General features: G+C 51.4%; 1 protein-coding gene across 5 annotated transcripts in view; it reads left to right on the plus strand.

Annotated features, from left to right (window-relative positions):
• Positions 1-11,003: 11,003 nt before the first annotated feature.
• Positions 11,004-21,870, plus strand: part of LRRN2 (leucine rich repeat neuronal 2) — a 63,525-nt gene continuing 52,658 nt past the window's right edge. The window contains exon 1 of one of the 5 annotated variants that reach the window (XM_081121415.1): positions 11,004-11,080. The gene's annotated coding sequence lies outside the window, so the exon portion shown is untranslated. Of the gene's footprint in view, positions 11,081-11,265; positions 11,462-21,870 lie in introns of those variants that run through there. The other 4 variants (XM_081121416.1, XM_081121413.1, XM_081121412.1 and 1 more) reach the window with 4 other exon arrangements.

Below are 21,870 nucleotides of genomic sequence, written 5' to 3' on the forward strand. Positions count from 1 at the left end.
CCAAAGTCACCTGGCCAGGAAGTGGCAGTCGAGATTCAAACCACATAAGATGAGTCTTATTCTTTGCACCCTTAACCATTCACCATACTAGAGGCTAGAAATAAGTATGCTTAAATCCCATGATGTGTGTGTGTGTGTGCACATGTGTACATGTGTGTATGTGCATGTGCCTGTGTGTGTGCATGGGGTGGGTGTTTCTTTAACCCACTGAAGGATGTTATCCCAGTCTGCCCACAGTACTCCCCAGCATCACTCCAACTGCCCACACCTTCAGGCTCAGCCTTCTTGTCCCTGGAAAGGACCGACTCTTCAGAATGTAAACCTGATGCTCCAAAAGGCCAGAGCCCCAAAAAGCAAAGGAGCCCCCCAGAAGAGCCAGAGGCACCTCCTCCTTTTTCCTGAGCTTTACCCATTCCTTTGGTCCCTTTGAAGAACCAGCCCCAGGGGAAGTAGGGGGAGGAGGCACGGAGACCCAAGGCCAACTCTAAGTTATTGCCAGGACAGCTCGTGTGAAGTCCTACCTCTGTTATCACCAGACTCCCCAATTAACAAAGCAGAACAGGAATATGTTTATGGAGCTCGCTCTCCAAGAGAGGCAGCCTGAAGACCAGCTCTCCATTAGCTACAAAGGGGACTCAGGGCCTTCACCCACAAAATAGGTGAGATACACTCCTGGATGATTGTGGGCTTTCCTGAGGGCCCCAAGATCAGGATGCAAAAGATAGGGGGCCTAGATGACCAGCAGGGAGATGAGGTGTGATTGGGCAGGATGAGGCCCGTGTCTTTCCCTTCCAGAGATTTAGGGTGAGGAAAGAAAGAGCAGAGCTCTTGGGGTTGTCCATGTGCCAGATAGGGGGGTTAAATGAATCAAGTCTCAGAATGGCTCTTTCATGCCCGCCACCCTGGACCCCTCTAATGCAGGCAGCACTGCGTAGCCCATGAGAACTGCAGGGTAGAGCTTTGGACAGCCAGGAGCAAAACAGGGGTTCAGAGAATACAGACTTGGCTGAGCAATAAAGCAGCAGAACGGAAGTCCTCTGGTAACTGCATTCAGGACCCTCCCTGAACTTGAAGGTGAAATGATTAGGCTTAGAATAATCGAGTAAGCAAAATAAGTTTATAGCTCTTCACAGGGTGGCTGATCCACTTAGCATACAGCACCTCAGGAGAAGGCAAGGGCTGGAAACGCGTAGGGCTCCCCAAAGAGATTATGATGAGTCCAGGAAAACGAATTCATGTGGGTTAGGAGAACTAAAGTATTTTAGCTGCATTCCTAATATCTGAGAGTGCCAGGAGAGTCTGGCCCTTCCTAACCCACCAGAATGTCATGCCGAAGAGCAGAGGCTGACCAGGGGCTGGCAAGCAGTGGGATCAAGAGCTGGAGTTTTTTTTGTGTGTGTGTGTGTTTTTAAATCAAGAAATGGGCATTAGTACAATCCCCAGACCTTGTTCAGATTTCACTGATTTTACACACACCTGTGCGTGTATACTAAGCAATTTTACAGGTGTAACCACCACCATAAAGATACAGAACTTACTCCCTTCCCAAAGCTCCCTCATGCTGTCCCTTTATAGCAGCACCATCCCGTCTCCTTAACCACCCTTCCTCCCCAAACCCTGGCAACCACTAATCTGTTCTCCATCTGCATCGTTGTATCATTTTGAGAATGTCATATAAATGGAATCATGCAGTATGTAACCTTTTGAAATTGGCTTTTTTCACTCAACACAAGGCCCTGAGATCTAACCGAGGTGTTGGGTATCAGCAGTTTGTTCCTTTTTGTTGTTGAGTTGTATTTTGTGGCATAGATGGACCACAGTTTGTCTAACCATTCCCCCACTGAATGACATCTGGGTTGTTTCCAGGCTGGGGCTGTTACAAATAAAACTGTATGAACATTCACGTACAAGACTTTATGTGGGCATAAGTTCTCATTTCTTTGGCACACACGTCTAGGCGATTGCAGGATCATACTATAATAAGTATATGTTTTAAGAAACTGCAGGTTGGGGCAAATGGACAGATTGGCACATCTGGGAATCTTGGCACCTCCATCACAGGCCTGAGATGCCACTAAATCTAGGCCGGGCCTGGCTGGGAAAGGAACTGATACTTATCACGCTACAGAGACTGAGACTGCAGCTGACACAGCCAGGAAATGACCAAAAGCAATTGGAAAAAAGAGCTATCCAGGCTCCAAAGCTTTTCAAAGCAACCCAGGGAGAAAAAGAAACAAATTTTAAATAGCAGAGTGATGCTGGCCTCCAATAAACCCCTAAACACACTAGAAAGATGGGCTGCCCAGGGTGCTTCTGAAGCCATGAGAATGTGCCGGCTGATCAGAGCCCTGCTCACAAAGAGGCTTAATTGTTTACTAAGCAGCTGTGTGGTCCAGCCATAGCTTCCCCCAGGCTCTGCCTCACTTGACTGGATGGGCTGCCCTGTGGAGGGCACAGGACCATTCACTTTCTCAACAAACAGCCCTACTATGTGCACAGCACTGTGCTAGGCTTCTGACTCGACCAAAAGAAGCCAGTATCTGGACAGGTGGTCACCATTTGGAGGTGAAAAGTAAGTTCTGCAGAACAAGAGGATGTTGAGAGCCATCCCACGGCACCTTAAGAAGACTGGCATCTCTACCAGCTGGAGCTTCTTAACAGAAGGCAGGCAGCAGGACATGTAGAGGAGGCGGGGTGTCAGGGGCCTTAAGAGCAATAGATAATTCTTATTGAGTACCTTGTCGGGTGCCAGGCACCAACACAGTACCAAGCACTTGGTAATTATTTAATACTTTAAGATCTATGCAACATATACTATTGAATTTCCTACTATGTGCCAGAATGATCAAAGACACTGATTTCACAGGGTGGGGAGAGAAACTTGGACAAGAGATAAAAGGGTCTTTAAATAGTCCCAGTCTGGCACAGCCAATGCTTTTCTGATTTTCCTCTGGATATTAAGGCATGATTCACTGATTCTCCAATGGGGAGGGGTGGAGGAGCCTAATCTCCAATTTGGGACTTACATAGAGATCAAAAAAGTATATTCAAGATGATCTTATAATTTTATATTGGGAAAATAAAAAGTACTTTATTTTTATAATAAAAACTAGAGTAACACAGGCTTGAGACAATGGTCTTAGCTAGTACAGACACACAGAAAAACAATAATTTTCAAAGAGGGCAAAGTTCTGGGGCAAGATGCAGCCAAGTCTCTGAAGGTGTATGTGCTATTTTTATGCTTCTCACAAAGAGAGTTCGAGCGAAAAGAAAAAAATTAAAAACTTCGTATGAGGGATTAGCATATTCACCCTGGCCCTACCCACTTTCTTAAATGATAGAGCCTCTCGGAAAGCACGGGCTTCAGGGCACCAGTCAGAGGCCTTAGATGCCTCCTGGCCCAGCTTTCTTTGATTAGCCCTGTCCCCTTCCTCCAAGAAGGGCTTCGTTCCCCTTCTCCCTGACAGTTGTAGAAGGAAGAAAGCATCGCTCATTTTGGAAACTGAGTGGAGCCAGCCCTGGCTGAAAACTCCCTTGGTGGTGGATCTGTCAGAGGGACGCCTGGAGAGGAAGGGCTGTGCCTCATCCAGCATTCCCGTGGGCAAAGCTGCCAGCAGGAGGGCGGGGGGCTAGGGAGTGGGGGACCACAGGGTCTCCATCCTGACGCACCCACCGAACCGCAGCTGGCAGCCTCCAGAACATTCTAAACCTCACTCAGTGGAAAAAGGAGCAAGATCAGCTGCTTCTCTTTGTCCGTAAGGAAAAAAAAGATACATTCCAGATAATTTCACCGTGATGAAGGAGGAAGAACCGCTGAAGTAGCAAAGGAAATAAATTAACGCCATCTCAGCTAAAATCACACACAATTAAAACCTGGATCTGAATGTTCTTTCCCGTGCAGGGAGAGCATCTTGAGAATGACATGCATTAGTCATCCATTCCAGCCACGCTGCTCGGGGTATGGGGAGACCGCCTCTGAGTTGCAGGGGGCCAGGGAACGAGAGGGCCTGGGTGTCCGGCCCCTGTCCTCAACTTTCTGGAGTCTGAAAATTCCACTCGGCTGTGATGGGGCAGCCAGGAGAGCCAGGCCATTTCACCTCTCTTCCCTTCCAGAAGGCTCTGTGGCCTGTGAAGGGATGTGGACCATTAGCCATTTGTGCAGAGGCACAGAGGAGTGGCCCAGGCTCCTGGATTCTCTGCATGGTCCTGGCCTGCAAGGAGCCCGGCCCTTGGGGGCTCACCCCTCATGCCCTGTCTTCAGTCTCCCCCAGCTCAGGGAGACAGTGTTCACTTATTTCCTCAGCTCTCTTCTTCCCTTGCCTTTCTCCTTCCTCTCCTCATAACTTTTCTTTTTCCGGAAAGGAAACCCCCAGCAAAGGAGATGGGTCTGTGGTGCCTGAAGAAGACAGAAAAGGCTTCATGAACTGAAAGGCCCAGGTCCCCATGTGGAGGCTGGTGCCCAGTGACAGGCAGTTCTTGGCCTCCCCGAGGTTAAATTGGAAGAAATGTGGTTCCTAGCAGTAAGAGTAAGACCTAAGGGTGAGCTTTCTCACAGTGAACAGTTTATCCCTTTGATAACTGGCTCCCGGGGGTGTGGGGTCTCTTTCCCGTAGGAGCCAGGGGGGTTTGGAGGGACAGTAAAGAAAAAAAAACCAATCTTGTGGACTTTGACCAGAGGCCGTGGTGCTGAGTCTGGTTTGGGCTTCCTCTGGCTGGGAAACCAGCCACTGTGAACCTCATGAGGACTCAGTGAGACACACGCTGAAGGCTCCCGGCCCAGAATCAAGGGCTCGATGCCAATTTTACCCAAATTGCTTATCATGTGGGACAGCTCCTCAGGGCAGCAGAACGGACTAAGTCGACCCCGGCCTGAAGAACCTTTTAATCTAGGAACAGGACTGTGCCCAGGCCAGGGCTTGCTCAGCCTCTCTCCCTCTGTCCCTTTTAAGGCCTAAGTGTTGGGGTTCAGGGCCCAGAATGCTTGCTTTAGGCTTGCTTGCTTCCTTCTAGTTCTAGCCTTGCTGCTCAGCCCTCAGCCTTAGCTGTTCGATATGTTTCTGGACGGAGAAATTTTAAGAGCCTGTGATGAAGCTGCAATCCTGGGGGGCGGGGGTGTCATCTGGACTCATTAGTTTTACCGATTCACTTCTCCCTAAACCTATGGAGGTTAGATGGAAAGGACAAAGTCAAACAGAGCCGAAATCACCCAATCAATAACGTTGTTCAGTCCAGGGAGCAACTCAGACACTGACCCAGTCCCTTAGCATCCTGGGTGGGGACTCCCACCCGGGGGATAGAAGCCAGGAGGGGCAGGGGGGCATACGGGAGGATTCTGTCCTGTGCACACAGAGCTTATGGGAAGCCTGACATGAGCAAGGTCTCTGCCAAACACTCTGGGGAAACGGTAATGAATCATACAGTTCCTTGGGGGAGTTTATAATTCAAATAGAAAGGTGGGGTACCCAGATAAAGTGCAAATGATGGCAAATGAATATAAAGTGGCCTAAAGCAAGGCTATTCCTGCAGAAGGGAAACAGTGAAGTGATCAGAATGAGGAGTGAGCCAGGAAAGCTTCCTGGAAGGAGCTGAGTTTTCTCCACGGTTTATAAGTGGTCCTCCAAGTGTGATCCTCAGAATCCCTTGGGGACCTGGTCAGAAATGCAGTTCAAGAGCCCCATTTCAGACCTACTGCGTGGGACCCAGGACACTACATTTTAGTCAGTTCCCCGGGTGGCTCTTTTGCACAGGCTTAGGAAACAAAAACAGACCCAGGTGTGGCTGCTGGAGAGACCTCAAGAGTGATCTCTGGAGAGTCCTATGAGCTCTGCGGTCTATGTTGGAATTAATTCAAATATTGGAAGCAAGACCATAAGGACTTCCTTCTTTGAGAGGAAATACAGGGGTCAGAGACAGTGCAAAGAGAAGAGGGTGGGACTGGGATACGGACACCCATTACTTTGCCCTGTGGACCATTTCTGAAATGAAGTGTTCAGGAATGAACAGACTCTGACTGGAAAAGAAGACAATTAACAGAAGTCATGCCAAGTAGAAAGGCTGGCTTTGGTTAAATACTTTCTTTTTAACATGTGAGATAGCCCTTATGTCTCTTATTTGCAGGCTTTGGGAATAAATAGCCAGGGTTTGATTAGAGACCCGTGGTGAGAAATATACTGAACACCACAACTCAGTGCACCATATGTTTACACAAAACTGGAACAAAGTATTAATGAAATATGTTTTACCCTATTCTATTTCATTTCTTAAAGAAGTTCTTATTGTAGCCCACTAATAGGTCTCCACCTGCAGTTTGAAAAACATTGAAATAGATGGATGGTCAGTAATGAGCACTTAGAGACAAAGGCTTTTGACAGCCTGTGGGTTATAGTGAGGTGGCTCAGAAGTCAAATGAAAAGGTTCTTGAGGGTCCCTGGGACTGACCTTTGAGGAAGCCCAACCATTCGCCGCTCCTGCCTTCAAAGTATCTTTTCAAAAGTTTCCTTCTCCAGAAATCTCCCCCAGCTCATCCTAATCCAACTCCAAGCCCTCCGAACCCTCTCCAATGGCCCCACTCCTGATGTGTAGGCAGCCTCTGACTTCAGAGACAAGCACTTCAAAGTCGGCCACTTGGACATGCACGTGACGATGCCTGGCTCCTTTGTTTTCAGATGTGTCATGGGACACAAGACTCTTGTCCCCCAGCTCAGAAATTCTGGGAGTCTCCGTCTTGCCTATACAGGTTTTGTATGGATGGAACTAAGAGTCTCTCCAGCCCTCTCCATGGCTTCCTCCACCCACTCCCCAAAATAGCTTTTCTCCCAGGAATCTCCTGAATACATTAAATTAAACAGAATGGGATCTGGTTACCATATTGCCCAGTTTAGCTGTTTTATATACTCAAACTCAATTTAACAAATACAGAGTACAGGTGTATCCTTTATGTTGAATACATACGGTGTTTATGGTGTTTGCACTCATTCCTGTAAAAATCTGGGCACCAAGACTTTGGTGAGGAACGTAATTTCCAAAATCACGTTTCTGGGCAAAAACAGATTCAGCCGACATCATTTTTACCTGCAGTGCCTTTTCCAGGAATGTGAGGACTCCCCACCACTCCATGCAGCTCTGCCATCTTCAGTGTCCTCCTGCCTTTCTGGTTTCTGTGTGATCTGAGGGTGTCTGTGGCCCCTGGGAGTTCCCTGAGGGCAGGGGCCAGGGTAAGACCCAGGTTTTATGGGGCCCTCTGAAGAACAAGAACACACACAGAATTAGGTCCAATGGTAATGTTCTTTAGAACTGGAAAAGTCACAATTTACATGAGCCTTGGAAATTCACATCCCTTTCTTGTGACATCTCTTCAACCGGTTTACCAGAAATGCTGACATAAAAATGCTTCCTGTTTGCAAACTAGCCTCCCCTCCCCATATAGAACACTCCATGACTCCCACATCTCATAGCCAACCCTCCCCTGATCCCACAAGCGAGCAACCCTAAAGCTTAAGCTCCATCAACTTCACCATGAATCTGCCTCTGGCAGGGACCCTGTGTCCTCTCACTGTTGTTCCCCAATAGTAAGAGTACAGGGCTCTGCTCTCACCGAGCCCAGACGTGGAGAGGTCAGAGAGCAATGGGCACCACAGGCCAGTGTGTCTCAAAGCAGGACTCATCCAGGCTCCTGAATTGGAACCACCTGGAGAGTTTGCCAAAATGCAGATTTCAAGACCTGCAGGATCTGATTCTGGGGTAGGACTGGCGAATCTGCATTTGTGCACTGACTCTGGATGCACTAAAGCCTGAGGACCACTGCTCCAGGGCCATCTCTCTACTTAGATGGGTCACTGGGGGGTGGGGGGAACAACAGTCCTTAGTGACTTCAAAGACCCCAGCCAAGGCCTCCTGAGGTGGGGGGCCAGGCAGAGGCTGCAACTAGCAGTAGAGAGTCCACTGAGGGAGGTGGCACCACATCCCCAGCCTCCCTTCTCTGACTTGGCTCACCTGCCAGGCCCCAGGAGCCCTCCTCCCTCACTGCCCCGCACCACACAAGCAGCATGCCTATTAGCTCCGTGTCTGACCCCACGTTAAAGAACCAAGTGGAGTTCAGCCGAGGATCATTTGTAGGGATGTGTAATCCCAGAATACTTCTCCAGAGACACCCTGGTATTACAGAGTCCCTCCCAGGCTTCCTGGCAGGAAGTTGTGCACAGCTAGCCTAGAGATTAAACTTGGAGGAGGAAAGGTCAGTACCAGGGCTGTTAAATCCTCTGGGTAATTACCTAAGAGCTGCCAAAGGACTGAATTGAGTCCCCATCTTTTCCCAGGAAAGTGTGTGGCTCAGAATGACAGCATGATTTGAAAGGGGCTATCATTTACCAAGACGTGCAATGTGCCAGGCACTGTGCTCACTGCCAGACTCTCGTAACCCTGTTGCATCTCACACCCATCCTATGAGTGTGAATTAATACCGCAATTGCTACCCTCATCTTTAGGAAGTGTTTCAGGGTAGTGTAGTGCTCGGACTCCACCATCAGATAGCCCGGGTGCAGATCTCAGCTCCTTTATGTACTAACTGTGTAATTTTTTTCCTCCTATCTGCAGCATCCTAGGGTTGGCACAATTTTTAATGAGCTCGTGCATATGTGATTAGCACCATGTCTTACATGTAGTAGATGTCCAACAAGTATTAACCGCTATTACTTGAATTAATAATGTTATGTAAGAAAGAACCAGAGTTCAGAGAAGTTAAGAACTTTTCCTGAAGCAACACAGAGGGAGTGATAAGCAGAGTTTCAAACCTCTTGCTCTCAAATCTATGCTCTTTGCTCAGTCCCATTGGGCTGTAAGAGATCTGGAGTCAGCTCAAAAGAAGGTTTCCCCATTCTCTCCCCATGGGCAATGCAATTCCCTGATCCCTTACCCAGCATGTGTCTTACGGGGTCTGCCACTTAGGAATCAGCCACCTAGCAAATATTACTTGCTTTTACCCCATTTAGTCTTCAATAATCAGGTACTGAGCACCTACTGTAAGGTACTAGTCTTGACTTGATGCTGGGACAGTCTTAACTCCAGAGGCTCACTGGCTGGGAGCTAAGATACGCCAGGCTGTGCGTAGGTGCTGGGAGGCAGGGGCACTGGAGTAAGAGATCTCAAGCTCTTGAGCTGGTAAAGGACTGGTATCATTTCCTCCTTTTCACGACCAGTCTGTATACAGTGACATTGGCCCTCAGGGTGCTGAGGTGGCTCCACTGAATTGACAAGGAACCCAAATACTCACGCTCAAAAGCTTGGAGTCAAGTTTTGACCCTTTCGCTCAGTTAGTCAGTGTAAAGTCCTGCTGTCCATTCTCACTGCTCCCCTCCCCCTCATTCCTGCAACGGCCTCCTCACTAGCCTCCCATCTCCTGCCTCTTTCATCCCAATCGCGTGTGCACAGGCCAGCTAAACTCAGCCTGGATTTCAGACTCATCAGCTGCTCCACTCTGCGTATCCGATGTGGAGTCACAGCAAGGGCCCCGCGGGTCCGAAGAGGGTTCAGACTCTGACGGCAGGTTTTAAACTCTTTGAACCTCCCTCCTCCTGTCTATTCAACGGGGCGAAAGTTAACTCAGAGGGTCAAATGAGAGATGCGAAAACCCGGCATCCAACAGTAGCTCTGTAAATTCCCCGCCTTGCCCCCACCTTCCAGACAGCCCATTCTACGCTGCTTGTCTCCGCTTTCCTGCCGTGACTGGTCCAAGCTTTCTCTGCCTGTTCAAATCCTAGCCCTCCATCTGGGCTCGGCTTGAATCTCAACTCTTCCATAAAACCTTCCAGGAACAACCCTAGCCCACGATGGCCGTTTCTCTCTGTACTTCTATGGCACTTCCATCACCCTGAAATGTTAAAAATGTGTCTCATATAGTCCCTCTAAGCTCCCTGAGGCCATGATACCCCACGGCAGGGGTGGGGGGTGGCAGCACAAGGGTGGTTGCAGAGGTGCAATGGAAACACACGCTTGCTTATTGAATACACGAAGGTGAGACCCCCTCTGTTCATACAGAACACACAGACCTTCGGGGCAAGCTTACAGAAGCCTCAGGCATGGAGTTACCACCGCCTGTGCCCTTGGAAAAGACGGAGCCAGAGAGCTCTGTCCTTGTTCTGTCCAGAGCTCCCCTCACAGGAGGCACTGAGCTCAAGCCCTGGATGAAGGAAGGCATCCCGGATGCCCTCCACAAAGGACTCCCCATATCTTGGACTCCACCCCGCCCACTTCCCTATTGTTGGGTCTGCAGGCTCTGGTCAAGACCCATCAGCGGGTGTGGCCAGTCTTGCAGCTGAGCTTGCTGTGTCCATTCGGGGTGGTCCAGGCAGAAGGCCCACTAAGGCATGGCCTTCAGCCTTTGCTCCATCCAGCAGGAGACCCACTCTGCTAAGCCCAGACTCGTAGCAGGGACCCAGCCTTTGAAAGCCACCAGGACGCAGCCCAGCACCCACCTTCAGCATGGATCAGCTCTTACTCTCCTTTCCCAGTGTTCATAACGCCCAGTCTGCAGGGTGAGCACCCCCAAGGCCAAGCCCCTGAGCGGGCTGGCCAGTCCCTGCCTAACACCTAAGTAGATGGCATCGTTTGCTAAGGCCAGGTGGGTTGTTCCAAGATGCCAGAACTGCCCTGCTCAGGGGGCAATGCTGGAAAGGCATGAGGACTCAGGGTATTCAACTCGATTCTTTAGGATAGTAGGTGCCTGTATCCATTGAACAAATTCTCACCCACCCTCTGAATTCCTTAGTCCCCTGTTAACTTCAGAAGGACAGAACCTACTGGCCTTTGCAAGCGGGTAAGAGGCAGGATCTGGAGAGCCGCTCCCTTCTCCTCTCTGACCCAGGCCCTGCGCCGCTCCTTCCAGCCCAGCCGCGCGTCTAAGGCCGAGAACACCGCCGGCCCCACCCAGCTCCCCCTCCGGCGCGGACGTGTGTTCGGGAGAAGGTGCCTCTGGCCACTCAGGAGTTAAAATGGCAGCGGGACTGGAAGGGGGCGGCGTGGCTCGCAGACGGGGAGGCGGCGACCGGAGTGGGCTGGGGAGGTTGGTGGAGCGGCGGAGAAGCGGGTGAGGAGGCGCAGGAGCGGGGAGGAGCGCGGAGGGGCGCGGGCGCCGCGGGGGCCTGCTGCGTGGACTCGGCGGCGCGGCGCGCGGAGGGAGCCCCGGCTCAAGCCCGCAGCCTCGGGCCACGAGCGCGGAGGGCGGTGCGGAGCCCCGGGCGGGGGCGGGGGCGCGGGGCGCGCGGGGGGCGCGCGCGCGGGCGGGCGGGCGGCCGGCGCGTCGGTGTTCTGCCGTCGCCCTGCCGACTCTGCCCAGCCCCGCTCCCAGACAACTCCACGCGGGAAGGCGCCCACGGGCCGCCCCGGCCTGAGCGGGCGGCGCACGGGAGAAGGGCGCGGACCAGGTGCCCACGCAGCCGGGCTGCAGCGGAGCCGCGCGGGGCCGCGGGTGAGTGTGCGGCTCCGGGTAACCCCGGGCGGCGCGGGGCCGGGCGGGCGCTGCGGGAGGGCGGCCTGGGGTGACTGTGCGGCTCCCGCGGACCCCCGGCGGCGCGGGGCCGGGGCGGAGCTGGGGGAGGGGCGCGGGCGCCGCCGAGCTGCGGGAGGGAGGGCTGGTGACTCGGGAGGGAGGCGGCCGCGGGCGCCGAGGGAGGCGGGCTGGACCCGAGGCGGCGGGCGAGGGCGTCTGGGCCATAATCCCCCCGGAGGGGCCCGAACCTCCCCAAACTGTTGCTGGGAGAGCGGGGCCTTGATTGTCGGGGAGCGAGAGGTGGCAGAGAGGTTAGGGAGGGCGTGACAGGGGCGGGCAGCGGGTGGCAGCGCTCCAGAACCTTGGGGACTTTCCCCTCCTTGGAACTCGGGTGTCCGTGCAGAGGGACAAGGTGGCCTTGGTGTCTGCGCGAAGTATCTGGAACAGTGAGCCTGGCTCCTCCCAGGCCGGCAGGGGTCTGTCAGCAGCCTGGGATGGGACATTTGGGGTGGGGGATGGGCCGGCCTTGGGCGCAGTCTGGGGACTCTGGGAGTGGGAAGCGGTACCGTGAAGCGGGCTCTGGCCCCCCGCATCCCCCAGGAGACAGGAGGGGTTGGCCAGCCACAGGTGGTCCGTCTGTCCTGCATCCAAGGGCGGCGCAGACTCTGGCTGCCCAGCCAGCGAGGAGCCCCCGGTGACTGGGCTGAGCTGAGACGCTAAAGGGGCGGGAGACCCACCGGACCCTGAGGGAGGGGAAGGGGTGTTGCTGCGCTCCCCTCCTCTTTCCTCCCCCATCAACCGAGCAGGAAGGAAAATGTCATCTGGGCTTTGTGCTCCGTTCCTCTGACTGCCGCAGCTCCCATCTGTTGGAGCCAACGCAGCTTCTCCTGGTAGGGTCAGGTTTGGCGGGGTGGGCTGGGCAGGTGCTCAGTGGGCAGAGATGGACGGGATAGGCCCTCCTCTAGAAGACCCCAGGAGTTGGGTGGTAGGGAAAACCGCCACCGAGGTCAGGGGTCTAGAGGTGGCTCCCTGCCAGCTTGGTCACCATCATTGGGAGCTCTGGATCTTTTCATGAACCCAGGCACCAGGCAGGGTCCCCGTTCGCCTGCGCCAGCCTGGGATAAGCTCTGGCCCAGTGTCCCCTTCCTTCGTGAGGCCAGGATCCCCTTCCACTGCCCATTGCTCCTTTAAGGTCCCTCCAGCAAGGGGCATGGGGCAACGCTGTGTACAAGGCACTGAGGCCCCTTGCCTGTGGGCTCTGTTGTTACCAGAAAAAAGTCACATGTGGGTGGCCTGACCCACTTTCCTGGCTGACCAGGTGCCCTTGTGGGGAATAATGGAAAGAGAAGAGCACAGCTACGGGGTTGAGCCTTCTAGGCCCCTTGCCTTTCCCTGGGCTGGCTCCCACTGAATCTCCTCCTTCCTGCCTACGGGCTCCCTCTGGAAAGGATGAAACTAAACATCACAGTGCTCCAGGGATTGAGACTTGCCCAGGGCCTTGGCAGACACGTAGTGCCTAGGAGCACCCCCAAATCCACACGCTCCCCCAGCGCAGCCTAACCCAAAGGAGGCACCAAATGTCAGTGGGAACTCAAAGGTCTGCTAAGACAGTTTCCACCCAGGCCGAGACAGGTTTTCTCTAACTCGCCACAGGTCCTCCCCACTCCTCATCTTTACCCCTGCGCCTCCCTCCTCCTCTTTCCCCCTCACTCTCTTTCCTCAGTCATCTCCCTTCCTCCTCACAGTGCTCTCCCTCTTCTCCCCCCCTTCCCCCTTCTCTCGAGGACTTCTGCCTCCCTCCCTTCCAGGGCTCTGTTGCCACCTTTGCCCCCTTTTCTTGTGCAAATTGCAGTCTTAACCCGGAGCCTGGCATTGGCTCTTTGCTCCGGATACCCTGACAGTGGGAACACACTCACTGTTGGCTTTGCTGAGTCCCCTTTGCAGAAGAGGAGCCAGGGCTGGTGAGCCTGGCAGCTGCATGTCCCTGGCATGTCTCCTGTATCCTGCCATTTGCTCCTCCTACTCCCCTCTTTTGTATTTGAAAGGAAAAAGAAAGTATATTGCTTTTTAAACAAAATTCCATCAATCAACAATTTATTGAGCACCTACTGTGTGCCTAGTACTGTTTTAGGAACAGTGTGAAGATACAGCAGTTAAACAAACCTCCATATTTCAGGGCAGAAGTGAACTTGTATCTGGATTTTCCAGCTGATTAGTTCTGTGCCCACCAGGCTTTCAAAGATCCACTGCTCGGCGGGAGGGGTGTGAGCGTAAACAGTCTTAGTGCATTGTCATCATCATGTTGAGTGACCTCTAATATCACAGGCCCATCTCCTACAATGTACCAGGTACACAAGGCTTACAGAGCCAGGGCCATCCTGTCCTTAAGATATTTCTGACCTAAAAGGATGGACCAGCTCATACCTCACCGTTTATCTGGGAAGGCTGTGTAGAAGTCCAGTGCTTTAGGCAGAGGAGGGAGACACAACTTTATACTGAGTGCCTACTAAGCACCAGTCTGTCTGGAGCTTTACAAAAATTATCTCATTCAATCCTCCTGACAACCTTCTAAGGCCTGGATTATCATGCCCTGCTTTATAGCTGAGGAAATTGAGGACCAAAGAGGATCAGCCTCTTGCCTCAGGTCACATAGGTCTACTTTTTGAAATCACTGATTGTCTGCAATTCATTTGGCCCCTGTGATGTCTGTGACATCTGGTAGGTTGTACAGTTATCTGAAGATTACATTTTAATCGAATTTTTTGGGAGCATCCCTTATCTCCTCAGTTTGAATATGAGAATATATAAGGATCTGCTGAATGCTTTCTTGAGTGGTCAGGGAAGGCTTCCTGGAGGAGATGGGACCCTGAGAGAGGACGTAGGGAGAGCATTGGTCTTTCTGATGCTACACAGATGTGTGACAAGCTGTAGGCAGGCAACCCTGCTCCACACCGCCACCCTGCATCCAAGTAGAGTTGATGGGAAATGGCTGTTTTCATTGAGGGTCAGGGCGTAGGAGCTTCGTCCATGGCCAGTCCAAGCAATCAGTGCCCCCTGGTGTTCTCAGCCTCCTTGGGCAAGCCTGGACTCTTATAAATGCTCCAAGGCAAAGAATGGGGGTGGGAGGCTTTCAAGCCTGCAAGATCTACAGGGAAGGGCAAGGACAATGGATGGAGGACAGATGGGGCAGGAAACGGGGAGAGTGACCAGGAACAATAGGGAAAGAAGACCAAGGCAAAAGATAAACTGAGAAACAAAGAGCAGAAGGCAAGAGACATGCTCAAGAAAAGACATAACCAGACAGAACACGTAGCAGTGTGTGGTGGGATTGCTAAGAGAGGGTGAGTAAGAAGGACACCTATACCTTATACTTCCTCTCAGTCCTACAGCTCAGAGGCTGGAATAGTCACCTGATTAGCCATATGCTGGCATTTGCTTATGGGATCAGCCCATCTTTTGTAAGCCCATCTTTTGTGTGCTCAGACCTGTGCTAGATGCTAGAGACAAAGAGACAAATCAGATGTTGCCCCTGCCTTCCAGGAGTTAGCAATAAGAATGTAGATTCTGGCCCGGCCGGGCGTGGCTCAGCAGTTGAGCATCGACCTAGGATCCAGGCGATCGGGGTTCGATTCCCGGTCAGGGCACATGCCCGGGTTGTGGGCTGCAGCCAATCAATGACTGTCTCATCATTGATGTTTCTATCTCCTTCTCTCCCTCTCCTTTCCTCTCTCTGAAATCAATAAAGATACATTTTTTTAAAAAAGAAGAAAAAAAAAGAATGTAGATTCTGGAGTTGCATACCTGGGATTCAGATCTAGGCTTCCCCACTTACAGCTGAGTGACATTGGGCAAGCCATCTAACCTCTCCGTGCCTCAGTTGCCTACTTCACAGAGGTGTTATAAGGATTAAATGAGTTAATACACATAACGAGCTTAGAACAGTGCCTGGCATAGTAAGTACTAGATAAGTATATTATTATTATTATTCAGTGGGAGAGTGAGTCTTTTTTTTAAAGATTTTTTATTGATTTTTAAAGAGAGAGGAAGGAAGAGGGGGAGAGAGAGAGACATCGATATGAGATTGAAACATCAATCAGTTGTCTCCTGCACACCCCTTACCTGCGACCAAGAACGTAACCCAGGCACGTGGCCTGACTGGGAATCAACCCAGGAATCCACCAGCAACCTTGCACTGGGCGACGCCCAACCAACTGAGCCACACCAGCCAGGGAGGGAGAGTCATTCTTGCAATAACGAAACATGCTAGAACACAGGGATGAGCAGATAAAGAGCTGACTATCTCTGCAGATTAGGGAATGGTTCTCAAAGCACATGATATTTGGGGCAAGGCTTGAAAAGGAGTCAACCAGGAAGAGGTGGTGGGCCTGGGGACACTGGTGCCAAGAGTATATGGGGCATAGGGGTGATGTAAGAAAAGATGCTGCATTGTGTATGTGTTGCCTTCTGTTGATATCAGGAACACTTTGGACATGTCCCACCTCAGCCTCCGTTTCCAGTGCTCAGAGCTGAGCTTCCAGTTGGGCTGACAGGTCCCCCAGAACATCCCCACGTTCTGCAGCCTAAAACAGTGGGCCTTTGGGCAGGGGATCTCATGCATCCCTGCTGGGATTGGTCTCATGACGGTGGCTTCCTAAATGTTCTAAGCCATCATCAAGCAGTCTCTGCTTCAAACCTAGAGCCGCCACGGCCCTCGTCCTCTGGCTTCTTGTATTTCCTGGGGACCCCATGGACCTTGGGCTGAGGGAGCTGCTGCTTAGGAGATGAGTAGAAGCGGGTTTGGTTTAGAATTCAGTTTCTCTCTGTCTATTTCTTCCACCCACACCTTCCCTGCTGCTCAGCATTTGATGGACTTGAAATGAGTTCCAAGATGAAGATCAGGCAGAGGGTTCCTTGGCAATAACCGTTTCTCAACCGCTACCTCTCACATTGTAATGGCACTAATTAGAGCAGCCAGCATTTATTGAGCATTTACTATGTGCCGAACACTGTACCAAGTGCTTTACCTACATTATCCCAATAAATCTTCAAAAACACCCCTATTAGGTAGGTGCTCTTATTAACTCTAATTTAAATTCAAGGAGACTGAGACTCAGAGAGGCTCAGTAACTTGCTCAAAGATATATAGCTAGAAAAAAGCAACGGAGTATTTAACCTTCTTTCTGACCCAAGGGCTCCTGCTCCTTAATCACCCCCAGAATCTAGTATTCCTTGGGCCTGGGGGGTGCTCTGGGGCCATCCAGCCCATTCTCCTCCCTCCCTACAATAAGAAGCTCCCCTGTCCAAGCCAGGGGCTGCCTCTCCCCTTTTTGGAACCTTCTTCTCCTGCTCCCATAGACCACAGCTCCTCGAGAGCCAACATTGTTTCCTTCTGCCTCAGCTAAGTGCCTCAGGGGCTCCATGGAGCCAGCAGCCTCCAGAGAAGCTGGACCCTAAGAGTCAGTCCCCATGGTCACAATATGGAACCAGTGTAGGGGTGGCTTCTGGGAGATGTGAGGAGGGACGCAGCCCCTGATCCAGCAGATTAGGTGGGGATGGTTTGGGAATGGTTCTGTCAATGGGGTATCTAACAAGGAAGCCTCATGTCTTGAAAAGCACAAGTACAGTCATTCATATTTAGGGAAAAAACATACGGAAGAAGGGGCAGTGATTGTTAGGCAACCAGCTTGGTTCCCCCATAAAAGTAGGTGTGTCTTACCTGATCCTTTAAAGGGGGGGGGGGGGGGGGAAACAAGGCAGGCAGGAGAGGTTATGTTCCTCTACAAAGTGTTCTCAGAATGAACATTCAAAGGCAGGTGATGACCCTGGCCGGTTACTAAGTGGTTAGAGCATTGGCCCGTGGACTGAAGGGTCCCAGGTTCAATTCCAGCAGTGGTCAGGGCATATGTGTGAGGCAACCAATCAATGTGTCTCTCTCATATCAATGTTTCTCTCTTTCTCCCTTCTACTCTCTCTGAAAAAGCAATGGAAAAAATATCCTCGGGTCAGGATTTTAAAAAAAAGAAGGGTAGTGATGAAAGCATCTGTCTTTGTCCCTGGAGGGCAGAGGCGGTGATGCCAGGAGATGGAGCGACCACAGAGGGGCAGCTGGTGGGCAGGCTGTGCATGGGAGGGGAGGGAATTGACACTCTACCTTGACATCCAACCCCTCCATCTTCTACCTCTGGACAGACCTCCCAGTGGGATGAAGGGAGCTGGGGCTCACACAGCTCCAGGCCCCTGAACTTCAGGAGGTGCTTGCCCAGAGTTGTCCTAGGCTTAGAAAGGTGGAACCCCACATTCGGGGGAGCTACAGAATCTTCCTGTCCGCTGCCCATCTCTGTAGAACCGTGTCTCAGCTCTGTCAGACACAGAGTGGGACTGGAATCTCGTCACTTAGCAAGTATTTTTTAGGATCTGTGCCTGGCCTGCTGGTGTAGACAACAGTGAGCAACCAGCAAACAGATTTCTGCCCTCATGGAGTTTATACCTGATTGTCTGGTGAAACAGCAAAATACACAGCATATTAGAAAGTGGCAGGTGCTAAAGAGAAAATTAAGGAAGGATGGGGGATAGAAGATATGTGAGGAAGAGGAGAGTTTGTAATTTTACACGGGGTGGTCCAGGAGGACCCCGCTGAGACCCCGCTGAGAAGGTGACCGCTGAGTAAAGATGAAGTGGCCGCAAGGTGGTGAGGGCACAGCAGGCAGAGGGAACAGTAGGTGCAAGGGCTCAGAGGCAGGGCCGTTCCTGGTGGGTTTGAGGCCAGATCTTGGAAAGCACTGGAGCTGGGGTGAGGAGTTTGGTCTTTCCTCAGAGTGAGATGGACATTTTGCGGGGTTTGGGGCAGGAGGTCACATGATCTGACTTTTTCAAACCCCAGGATTTTGGCCATTTCGGCATTTCACTAGGTTGCCAGGGTGTTCTTCAGCCACTGAGGCTAACTTAGTCAATTAGTCCCCCACCCACCCAAACACTTTTGAGCACTGTCCTAGTGTGGGGTGTGGGGTTGGAGAGACTGCAAAGAAACGTAAGTCACAGCCTTTACTGATACGGAAATCTACAAATCCGTTGGGGAGGCAAAACTTACACTCCCAAGAAATAACAGGGGAATAATACCAGACAGTATTTAAAACCAAGTGCTAAACTGTGTGATTTAGACTATAAATGTTATCAGAACTGTGCGCTCTGTGTGGGAGTATATAGGGAAGGCTGCCTCAGAGGGGTGAGGCTGATGGGGCCTGGAAAACGGGGTGGGGTTTGGATCTGCGGAGGGGAGGATTCTGGAGAGGGGAAGGAGTAGCTCCTGGGGGTGGGAATGGGAGAAGGGTGGCCAGATGGGGGGTCACATGGGTGGGGAGCAGTTTTTGTCTCTGGAATAGACCCTTCCCCCCTTAGGGTTTCTGGTGTCCCTTGTCCCCCGTGGACAGGAGAGCAGCCCTTCCTTAGAGGATGTCTTGCTTTGGGAAAGTGTCCTGCCAGCACACAGGCGTTTGAGATCAGCACTCCCCTCGTCCGTCAGTTGCTGTCCACCAGCCCCTTGGCCCACTGATGCTGGGCCCAATTCCCTGTCATCCCCTAAGCTCCATTTTCTACGCGGTCTGCAGCTGGCTTCTCTTCTCCCTTCCTCTCACTGCCAGGCTCCTGTTTGGTAGGTCACTCCTAGAACAATCCAATTTGTTTCATGTAGAGTGAATTGGAAATGACATTGTACCGAAATGAGCAAACATTCCCCCCTGAGGGGTGAGCCCGTCCTTTTCCTGGAGAGAGGCCACCTGGGTCTTGGGACTTGGGGTTTGGCACACTTCCGACCTGTAGATAGAGTGCCCTGGAATGGAGTGGGGTTCTAGTAGCACCTCACTCTCCCCGCCCCCACTGCACCCCCAGATAGAGAGCAGGAGCTAAGACTCACCGAGCAACCCTTTCAGCTAAGCAGACTCCTCCCCTCCTCTGGGCCCTGGCAGCCTGAGAAAGGAGGGCCCACCCACTCTACCTGGGGGTTCTGGGCACATCTCTAAGACATAGGCTTGAGCTCATAATCTGAGGAACTGGAGTCAGAAGTGGGCCAGAGTCCCTGTTCCCTAACCGCATATCCTTGGGCATTTTCTTAAACCTCTCTGAGCCTCAGTTTTCCCAGCTAAAATCTGGGTTAATAACACCCAGATCTTCATCAGGTCCTTAATAATAAGAGCTAACATTGTCGAGTGCTTCTGATGGGCCAAAAGCTTCACTGCACTTATCTCACTTAATCCACATACTTCTGTTAAGTGGATGTGATTTCCCCCCCTATTTTGCAGTGGGGGAAACTAAAGCTGGGAAGCATTAAGTAACTTGCCCAAGGCCACACACAGCCGGCAAGTGGCAGAGCCAGAATTTAGCCCCCAACTCTTCCTGACTCCAGAGCCCTGGTTCTCAGCGTTAAATGAGCTAATCTGTGTAAAGTGCCTGCTGCAAAGTAGGAGCTCAATAAATGTTAGTTCCTTTCCCCTTCAATTTCCCCAGGGCTGATCCTCCGAAGCATAGCTCTCTCCTACCTCATCACATTTCTCTTCTAGGATCCCCAGGGACATATGATAGAGGTAGGAATCAGAGTGAGCCGCGGGTTTATACCAAGGGAAAAAATAAAGCTGAGAGAGGGTGAGTAATTTGCATAAAATCATAAAACACAGGGGCTGTGATTAATATCCAGGAAACCATTCTCATAAGAGTTTTGTTATCCAGCCCCACTGGGTCCCAGGCAGTTGGCAGAGGGTATCTTACAGAGGTTATGTTGTATGGGAGGCAAATGGGAGGCCACCACCTCCCTCAGGACACCTCAGAGCCCATCTCACCTGCAGTGCTGGAGCTGATCACTATAGTCCTGGATAGGTGCTAACAGGAAGATTCTAAGACCTGTGCTTTCTGAACTTGGCACTGTTTCTAGAGTTGGTAACAAATTGGGGCCTCCTCTGGATGAATCTAGGAAGAGGACAGTGTTGCACGTCAAGGTATGGGAGGAAAGGAAGGTATCTCAGCTTTATGACTGTTAAATCAGGGTGCCTTCTGTACTAGGTGCAGTGCCAATGGATGGGGATGGGTAACAGGGCCAGCAAAGGAAAACAGAGTCATGGCCTCAGCAATCCTGTCTGATGGGGGAGACCATTCACTTGTATGCATGGAGACACACACACGCGCACACCCCTGCCTCCACCTGACTTTATTTGGAAGTAAAAACAAAAACAGATCACTGCAGGACAACCTGAGGATATATGTGCATATGGAATGGAGAAGAAAGAGCTGAGACAGGTGGGTTCCCCAAAGAGCCCTCACTCATCCTTTCCTCCCTGGAGACCTCTCTTCTGGTGGGCATAGAGACCCTCTCTCTGCACACCCCACCAGGACCACCCAACATTCACACTTGATGGCAGGACCCCAGTGTTTCTCTGAATTCCTTGTAATGATCCCCCAGGGAAAAAAGGGGGAGTCTAAGTCATAGCCCTTTAAAACTGATGGCAACTGAGAGCCCTCGGTCATGTGGCTTTCAAACATTTATAGAAATTGATCCATTTTTTAAAACATGTGTGGTAGGCAGAATAACAACCCCCAAACATATTTGTGTACTAGTCCCTGGAACTTGTGAATATGTCAGGATACATGGCAAGGGGAATTAAGGTGGCAGATGGAATTAAGGTTCCTAATTAGCTGACCTTAAAATAAAGAGATTGTCCTGGAATATCTGGTAGACCCAGTATAATTACAAGGGTCCTTTAAATGTAGAAGAGGGAGGCAGAAGTCAGTGTCAGAGTGATGTGATGTGAGAAAGACTCAGTGGTCCATTAGTGGCTTTGATGACTAAAGGGGCCGTGAGCCAAGGAATGCAGGTGGCCTCTAGAAGGTGGAAAAAGCCAGGAAACACATTCTTCGCTGGATCCTCCACAAAGGAACACAGACCTGCTGACACCTTGATTTTTGCCCAGTGAGACTCATTTTTGCACTGTAAGATAATCTGTGTTGGTTTAAGCTGCTGAATTTGTGGTAATATGTTACAGTAGCAACAGTAAATTAATAGAAGGCTGCTGTAGCTGGAGCAAAGCAGGCGGACCAGAACCCCACTGACTTGGCCTCCTTCTGACCCAGAACCCCAGGAATTGCTTCATAACTCTGGAGAGCCCAATTTGGAATGTACTGTGCCTGAAACACATCCCAGTTATTTTTTAGATGGTGAAACAAAGGCTCAGAGTGAAGTGGCTTTGTGGGAGGTCACACTGAGTTAGTGGAAGAGCTGGGACTCCCAGCCAGGGCCTGCTGCTGTCTTTTCAGAAATTCCAGATGTTTGCACACCTCTAGCCATTTCCAATGAGTGTGTGTGCACACGTTTTGACCTGCAAGGGCCCAGGCACTGTGCTCAGTGC

This window comes from Miniopterus schreibersii (assembly GCF_964146895.1).
Source record: "Miniopterus schreibersii genome assembly, chromosome: 19".
Classification (NCBI taxonomy): domain Eukaryota; kingdom Metazoa; phylum Chordata; class Mammalia; order Chiroptera; family Miniopteridae; genus Miniopterus; species Miniopterus schreibersii.